Source organism: Magnolia sinica, chromosome 19 (genome assembly GCF_029962835.1).
Source record: "Magnolia sinica isolate HGM2019 chromosome 19, MsV1, whole genome shotgun sequence".
Classification (NCBI taxonomy): domain Eukaryota; kingdom Viridiplantae; phylum Streptophyta; class Magnoliopsida; order Magnoliales; family Magnoliaceae; genus Magnolia; species Magnolia sinica.
Genome location: NC_080591.1, coordinates 52,036,486 through 52,046,329, shown reverse-complemented (window position 1 = coordinate 52,046,329; position 9,844 = coordinate 52,036,486).

Sequence of the window (9,844 nt, the reverse complement as noted above, 5' to 3'; positions counted from 1 at the left end):
AAGGCCGTGGCTTCCTCATCTTCTAGAGCCATTCTTATTTGGTTATACCCAGCATAACCGTCCATAAAGGAAATAACAGCGTACTTGGTCATACTGTCTATTAATAACTCAGTTATTGACAATGGGAAATCATTTTTTAGACATGCTTTGTTCAAATCTCTGAAATCAACACATACTTTGATTTGTCCGCTTTTCCTTTTCACCGGGACAATGTTTGATATCCATTTGGGATACTTGACTTCTTTGATGAATCCAACCTTAATCAACTTATTTACTTCTTCTTCGATCAGGGGAACTAGATCCGGGCGAACTCACCTCTGTGCTTGCTTAATCGGTTTCTTGTCTTTAGAGATGTTTAGCCGATGCATTGCCACTGATGGTTCCAGGCCCAACATTTCTACATATGTCTAAGTAAACATGTCATTATTTTCTTTTAAAAGCTTAATATGTTGATCAACTTCTTGTTCAGGGAGACAGGCACTTATGAACATGTTTTGTGGTTCTTCTTTAGTTTCCAAATTTATTTCTTGCAAACTATCAATGGTCAGTTGCCCTCCATCTTCTATCTGTTTTGGAGCTGCTTCATGATGCTTGATTACTTCAGGGTCTATCTTTCCACTGATTTAACTGTGATCATATTTACTAAAGATTCTTCCCCTATTTTGCGGGATTTCTTCTGTTTCTCCTCATTGACTCCAATTGGGATCAAAATACCTTTTCCACCGTTCAGTCCGACCGGTTCTTCACAATCAACACCCATATTTTTTATCATTTTCCTGCTATGGGGGTTGTATCTTTCGAGGTCTTCAGATGTTAACTTATCGACATTCACCTTATTGTCTGTCTTCTCTACTATTTCTGCTTCCGAAATTGCATAGAATTCAATAAGCTTCGGGTTCTTTGAACTAGCTTTAACATGAAACCTTTTTGGCATAGCCAGAAATGGCTTTTCCTCTCTACATGTGGTAGCGGTGTCGTATAATTTTACTGTAGAATCTCCAACTGTTCGAATGATAATAACATCAGTGGAGGCTGTCCCGGTTGTCTTAAATGTCTTGGTACGACATAAAATTCTGCTTCATGTTTTCTTTCTCAGATAACTTTATTTTTGCGACTTCATTTTGCACCTTTTTCCTTTCATCATTTTCCTTTTTATTTTCTGTGGCAAATCCTTTGTAATAGCTAACGTCAGTGAAGAAAGATTCTGCTTCCATATACGGTTTTACGTCGGCTATTACCTTATATTGCACCCCATCTTTACAATACTTGAAGCATTGATGGAGGGTCAATGGTATGATACCATATTGGTGCATCTAGGGTCTTCCTAAGAGGAGGTTATATGTTGTTACTGCATTGATGACATAACAGACGACGTCTATCATTAGCTCTCCTATCTCCAATGTTAATGTGATCTTGTCGAGCACCCGCTGTCCTTCTTGATTAAACCCTTGTATCATCATTCCACTGGGCGTAGATGGGAACGGCGATATCCCAATTCATTCAGCATCATCAATGGTAATAAATTCACCATGGACCCATTGTCCAGCATTATTCGTTTGATCTACCTACCGCAAACATGGCCTACGACCATCAATGGCCTATTATGCTCTTCATCACAAATTAAATCATCATCGGAGAAGGAAATTATTGGCATGTAGTTGTTTTGCTCTTCGTGTTCTATTTCTGTGAGCAATGCTTTTTTGACATTATTATCGAATAGAGCTTGAATCAGGCTATGTCGAGAATCTTCTGAAAGTCGCAATGCATCATACACACTTAGTCAAACCGGTATGCCTTTCCGATGACTTATCACACCGTATGCTACCTTCTAGATCCTGTTCTTTTCTTCTTCTCTATTGTCACCATGATATTCTCCAAATGTTTCTCCTTTCTGTATTTCAGTTATTTGTTTTCGAGGACTTTTTACTCTTTTGCCTGAACGCAACGTGATTACTGCAGCTTCACCTGTACGTCTCAGTGGGCAGTCGTCGTCCATTTCCTTCTTCCCTTTCCTATTTCTCTGTAAATAATCTCTTGGATGATTGATGCACTCCCTGTTGTTTTATTACGATTATGCTGTCAAAATACATAAGCGACATTAGTTAACGTTATTTTCAAACACATTCTATCTTGGAGATTAAAGCAAGGATGTTCCCGTCGAGAGTCGCCATTTTGGCGTCTTATAAGATGCCAAACAATGATGAAATTCTCCATATTGTTCCTCAGTCAATATAAAGCAAGGTAAAATTCCCAGCAAAGTCATCATTTTGTTTCGACCAGAAATGAAAGCATTTAATTCGAGGAAATTATCTTACTTAATAATGACAAAGAGAAAAAATAGAGAGAATAATCATCAAATCTTATTTGTTCTAAGTTCATTTACATCCTTTTGATCCTTTGATTCCAGGATAGAATTTTATAACTAGAAGTACAAGTGTTGAAACAGATTTAAATATGTGAATTTCGATAGCATTTCGGCTTATATCATTCATGTCCCCATCAGAGATGAGTTGTGCGGATCTTCCTTGCTCATTAATATGATAAAGGAGTGCCAGAACCCCTCAAAAATATCTGAAATAACTTGGAAAACTCCTGAAATACCAACATGTTGTTGCTTCATAGAGCATCCATGCAACTCGTCCATGAGTTACGTGGCCGAGGAGTTGCGTGGGCTCGCGCAACTCATGAAGAGTAGCATGGCCCGGCCTCCATTTTCTCTCTCTTTCTCTCTTTCTCTCTCCTCTCCAATACCTATCAGAGGAACTGGTCTTCTGGACATCTCTCTCTCTAAATGAGGGGGTAGGGGGTATTAATAGGATTTCGCACGTGTGGGTCCTCAAATTTCGAGCTGTGGACCCACTTTGCATTTTTCAATCCAACCATCTCGAAAGGGAGTAGCGCAGACCGGTGCAACTATGATAAGTCATGCGGCCCGACGTAACTCTTATCCCCCGCGCGACTCGCATCCTACATCACTCGCGTAACTCATTGCCCATGCAACTCGTGCCCCACGCAACTCGACTATTTCATGTCTTTTGTTTCACTCTAATCCCATTTCTTCTTCACTTGTCTTCCTTCCCTTAATTAAATTTAGTGCTCCAATAGATGCCCCCTTGATCCAAGATTTGACTACTCATCAAGTCAACTCAAAGGATCAAAATTTATTACCAATGAACTTGAGTGGCTCGGACCCGTGTAACTCTTCATTGGATCCCACGCAACTCAGTCGGACCCCAGATTCGACCATAAATATCAAACTCTCAATCATTTCTTCACTTTAGAATTTTTCTTCAGACCAGATCCCTCTTTCCGTGCAACTCGCAGACCCGTGCAACTCAAGAGTCCACATAACTTAGAGTCCACGCAACTCTCCAGCACTTAGTACAATTCCAAGTGTTCTGAAACTCTGCCCAATTTTCCTCTAGGCCCTAAGTTTCTCTTTTCTTCTCAAAACCTTGCATTTGACTTAATAGCCTCTATTCCTCAATCATGAAACATTCAGAAATTGTCTTTAAGAAGAAGGGATCATTAAGCTTCTTCGAAATTTAAACAAACCTCTCACCATACTTGAGATTACATAAAGATCAATGAAGAAGTATTAGAACTTCGTCACCCTTCTGCAAGTGAGGCAATCACTGTCCCTATAAATTTATGACACCGCTAGTCAATTCTATATAGCGAACCATCTACCTATCAAAGCAGCCTTGTTTCTATAGATAATTGGATCATGATGGAACCAAGGATTTTGGAAGGTCATTTAGAGGGGAAAGAATCACGTCAAAAGGCTGGCATGATATATAAAATGCGATTTTTATGTCTTTTCCATGATCCTCATCAGCCCTTCCCAACCCATTTCTTCGAAACTGCTCGGCAACATTTCTTTAATGGTTATATACCTTAGAGAACAAATGATTTTTTGGCCAGGGGTCTTCTATCTCCTCAAAATCTCTATAGTTTTTGGGCTCGAGGCGTCACTTGGAAACATACTGCCATCCTGGAACAGATTAGCCTTTTCGATTCGATCATGTAATACCCTAATTCTCATAACCCGAGGATGGTCGCTTGAGTATGGGAATCCCGAGGGTTATGTCATACAGTGCAACTACCATCCATCTAATGTCTAACATATTTCATAATATCGAAATATAACTACTGTATAAACTTGTTAAAAAAAGGTAAACACACGTGCGTGGAAATAAAAGAGTAAGGCAAGATCCAACGGCTGGGGATTTTTAATTACAATTCTCAAACTAAGCAAAAGGAAGATAATGTCTGAAACATGAAAGTAAATCTATAGCCTATATTGTCAGTTGAGCCACAACGGCTCAACCATATCAGCATATGGTTCCTCCTCTCCATACTCTTCCTTAGTTGTGCCAGGAGTATCATCATAGGTGCCATTTTCCTCCGTTATACCCTGTGTCTATTTAGTGCAACCGCCCAATTGGGTGAGTGAAAACTCAGTGGGAATTCCCTCACAAATTCATGCATATCATGTCATTACAAAATAGTTTAAACTAGACATATTCAATCACAAGGAGGATAATATAAATTCAAATGTAAACGTATGGATGTATGAATGTATGCATAAGTCACAGATCTGGGGAAGCACATCCAGCTGTCAAAATAAAGGGTCGCCCAAGGAGAACCAGCCACCCAAAAAAATACACAAAAGTATGCCCAAGGAGAAGTAGTCACCCGGAAAAGACCACGCAGGTGAGTGCTCTGAAGGATATCTCCTAGAAAAATACACAGGGTACACCCGAGGAGTGTCTAATCCCGGAAAAGCCTCATATAAAGAGAGAGCGCCCAAAGTGGCACAAATGCACATGTTCTGTGAGTGTAACTAAAGTGCTAGAACCTTCAGGAATTCAATCAGAGTGTAGCTTACATTGAGCACTCGGAAAAGCTCATATGTCACGCGTGTGTGTCATGCACCATGATACTCATGTACACCATACGATTAACAAGATCTACTTTCATAAATGTGGTCCAAGCCCATGGTCCTTCAATAGTATATCAACCTTCCACACATGGGCTTAATATAAATTCATTTACATTATCTTGGTCCAAAGGAAGGCCATAAATGTAGCATACCAAGTACGATTAAGTGTAGTAAGTTCAGACTATGTTTCCTTTAGTAATTAGCATTCCACTCACGATCTTTATAATGTGAAATGTAACATAGAATGAATTGAAATTTCATTACTCTCATCTTTATTAATTTAAATACGCATGCAATCTAATAAATGATAATAAGGCATAGGGGATATAAGGTTAAATTCTATCTATCCACTTAGGGATTTGAGTAGTAAAAATAAAGTATTTCTACATGTTCATCTATACATAATGAAAATGAAAGGGTTCAATCACCATCCACATTATTTCATACGTATTAGGTTTATACTAAATGGAGTTTAGTACATGTAAGGAGCAATAATACAATTTAACAATTTCAAATATTGGCATGAATAGTATATTACCAACTCTTATAACTTGGGATTAGAGTAACATGATGTGAGACATACATTAGTAATTATCAATAACAATTAGACAAGAAGGGAGTGAAAATTGTAACTATTCTACTCATTATGCGTAAACCAATTTGGATTATCATGGATGAAAGAAGCCAGTGGGACATTCCTCACATTGAATGGATGTCTCTCTTGCTTTGAATTTTCTCCCAAGTGAGCTTATGAGTTCCTAGATCATTGATTTAAGAATTAGTTTCTATTCTATCTAATGAATGGACTATGGTTGCTTTGAGGTTGATTTCACTTACTTGATTGAGATTGATTAAAGGAAAGTGTCCTTTAAGGTTATCAGTTGTAAACAGCACCTGTAAGAGGCATCATAAGCTTCTAGTGAATCACAACCGAGTTGACTCGATTGGGGTTCTCAACTAACAACTAGTTGAGTAAATTTCAAGAGATCTACTAATCATGTGTTTAAGCTAATGATTCTTTAGATCAAATGTTTTCCAAATCTGATCCGGATATTTCCGATATGGAGTCAACTCGACTTAGTTGGGAGATTGGCCGAGTCAACCCACTACCGAGTGAGGGTCGACTTAGTAGGAAAACCGGTCGAGTCAGCCCTCAACTAGGTAGTTTCAGATTGCCCCTAACCGAGTCTTATACTCATTGTAATGAGTTGCTTCTCAGGCCCAGCTGAGTTGGGGTTTACCCTCCTACGCTGTACCTAAGTCACTGACTCAGTAGTGACTCGAGTGCAAACGGCACTTCTACCAGCTGGTTGTGGCAAACCAGAGCTCGGCTCAAAGTGCTGGACCTAGCTTCAGGAAAACTGACCACTGCCATGGAGGCAGATCAGATTTTTCGATTTGAAATGGTGCTGAGTCACTCAACTCGTGACCGAGTTGAGGTGACGACGAACACAGTCAGACGAGTGGGTGGATTTTAACAATAACTAAGAAAGGATCGACGCGTCTTACCTGATCCAGGATGTTGTTTGGATGCTGAAAGGTGGTTTGGGATGACTGGCTTCACCAGTGGATTGTAACTGGACAGCGAGTGGGTTCGGGACCTATTTTATCTAGCCATCCTTGGGAAGAAAACGGCCCTGTCTCCGACTGAAATCTGCACTGCAGTGCAGTAGGGATGAAACCCATTTAAAACAGGGTGCAAACCGAGTCGGGATTAATGCTCTGGATGGCCAAGTCGAGCTGAAACAGTGGCTGGAAAGCGGTTCTAGCATCTACTTCTCACTCTCTCCCTTCTTCTATCTCTCTCACTAACTTCTTCCTCTCTCTCAATCTTACTTCTCTCTCTCTATTCTCTTCACAATATCTGAACGACTCGGGCCGACTCGAGTTGCTACTGAGCCTACAACTCGCTCAAATGGCGTTCAAACTCTCCCACTCTCTTTCTCTTTCAATCTCTTTCTTTAATTCTCCTTGGGATTCGCCATAAAATCAAGCTACTTATAGCCTTTCCATTTCTGGAGAATTCTATACTAATCACGAGGATTAGTGTGGAGAGGTCGCAAGTTAGCGGAGAATGGCTAGCCGAATAGGTCTCCTAATGCATCAGCATTTATGCATGGGTTTAAACGTTTGTCCCTAATGGACAATAGGTGGGGTGGGTGTCACATCCCAAACTCAAAAACCAGGCTCACAAAATTTTCGATCGACGAATCTAGCGTCGACAACCTCCGTAGTACCCCATTCTCGGCTCCCGGCACCCATATACCAGGTTTCGATCCTGGGATTCTGCAAGAAGGATTTCAAACATGATTTTGATTTGTAATAAGCATAACCATAAGCATAACCCACAAATAATAACCACGAGAACACCATCATAAAATCCACTATGATCAAAAACTTTAAGATAAAATGCGTATAAAGGGAAATACAAGATAATAATAATGGAAACTCCTGAAGCTCAACTGCACGCTCCTACTGCGGCGAAGCTACGGCTGCATCCTAGCATCACCTGCACGCATCAATCGTGCATAAGCTTATAGAAGGCTTAGTGGGTGGTGTAAGTGTGTGCATAATATGAACGTGCTCAGAATGCAATGTCAGAGTTATGTGGAATCATGTTGATGAGTACAAGAATGCAATCAGCCGTGTCAAGGCTATGCAATGCAAGACATGAATGTTATCGGCCATATCAAGACCATGTGATGTGAGATGCAACTCAACCATGCCAATCCTCATCCAAATCCACATATCAATGCAGCTCATCACTAGAGCATCAAATATCAGTACAGTTCTCACTCTTGATAATCACCGAGGTTTAGTACACTCCAAATGACACTGCCCCTTTCTCAGGTGCATAGTCCAAGTGAGCTTAAGAAAACTCACTATCTGCCTAGCCACTAGTCTGCCAATACCTATCTGGCACGTCAATAGCGGACCCATTCACGAGCTGGTCATACTCAACCTAGCAATGCCCCCTACCCTCGGGCGGGTAAGGCTACACCCCTTTCCAACCGACCATAACACAGTGGGAGACACGGCCTCTTAGTATTCGGCCCTCGTGTGCTCATGTATCCACTCGGTCTAGACATTAGTGTCATCCTCTGGTACCATCGGGTTTATGAGTTTTCACCTAGGGACATCTATGGCACCCAATGCTAGTAACAGTATTTTCAGTGTCCGAGCCTGCCATCCACGATGTGGCTGTAGAGGCTACAGCCTTGATGTTGCTAGGGCGTACAGTAATCATTTCATATAAATGCAAAGTGCATGAATCACACTATTAGTCATGCAAAAATCCTGCGCGTACCGTACGCTCATGTGGGGGAACTCCGCCTATCAGGGAGCCCATAAACAATCTGCCCGAAGGCATATCCTATGATCAGTCACTCCTCATATCAAGCATACATATGATGCATATGAGCATGAATCATGGAGCTATACTAAACATGTTATATGGTGATGGACTCTATTCATAATGAAGATGGGCTTAGACGGCCTACACACTACAAGTATGGGCTTAACAATGGGCCTTAGGGAGAGTTACAATGTGAACATTTAACCATCATTGCTCTTACAATGTCGAGATCAAACCATCATTGCTCCCAAGGCATGGCCGCCATAAACATCATTAGATACATCATGGTGGAATCTCACATCGCAATGGGCCTCGTATACATCACATTCGGCCAACACAAAGGCCTCACACACATCTCATTGGGCCTCACTCATGGTCCTTATATACATTACATTGGGCCTCAACCCTTGGGCCTCAAATACGTCTCAATGGGCCTTATATACATCAAGTGGGCCGCATCATGTGGGCTGCTCCAATGGGCCACATCATATGGGTCACACCATTGGGCCCATATACATCAAGTGGGCTGTCTCAACGGGCCTCACCAATGGGCCTCATATACATCCAATGGGCCGCATCATGTGGGCCTCAAATACATTAAATGGGCCGCATCATGTGGGCCTCAAATACATCAAATGGGCCACATCATGTGGGCCTCAAATACATCAAGTGGGCTGCATCATGTGGGCCTCAAATATATTAAATGGGCCGCATCATGTGGGCTTCAAATACAACAAGTGAGCCGCATCATGTGGGCCTCAAATACATCAAGTGGGCCGCATCATGTGGGCCTCAAATACATCAAGTGGGCCGCATCATGTGGGCCTCAAATACATCAAGTGGGCCACATCACATGGGCCACACCGATTACACCATTCATCTACTTTTAGAGATCATTTTAGAGTATTATCCAAAAAAAATGAATCATATCAAAGATCATCTCGACCAAACCACAAATAATAGTGGTGATAATGATTTCCACTGTTAAAACTCCAGTGGGCCACCATAGCGTTTATTTTCCATCCAGTTTGTTCATAAGTTCATAAAGAACTAAGAGGAAAAATAAATTTCATATTGGTCTAAAACTTCTGGGACCCAAAAGATTTCAATGTTGGACATTCAATCCCTACTGTTTATGGTAGTGTTGTCCACTTGATAACTAGATCTGTCTTATTTTTAATCTCAGGCCTTAGGACGAGCCCACAAAATGGATGGACAGTTTGGACGTAACACATACATCATGGGTGGGGTCCACATACGTGGCCCACTAGAGATTTTGAACCTGCTTCATTGTATTTATTTATTTATTTATTTATTTTTATTTTTTTCTTTTAAAATGGTCCACCGTCCAGAAGCATGTCTGGACAGACGGTGTGGATTACAAGACATGCATCACGGTGGGATGATGGACAGTGCAGATGAAGCACTGCGTCATGGTAGGGTGTACACGGCATCGTCCAGATGGACGGTGCAAATAAAAAATAAATAAGGTGGGTCCCACGGAACTTGCTGACATCTCATGTCAGCAATATATCTGATGTGAG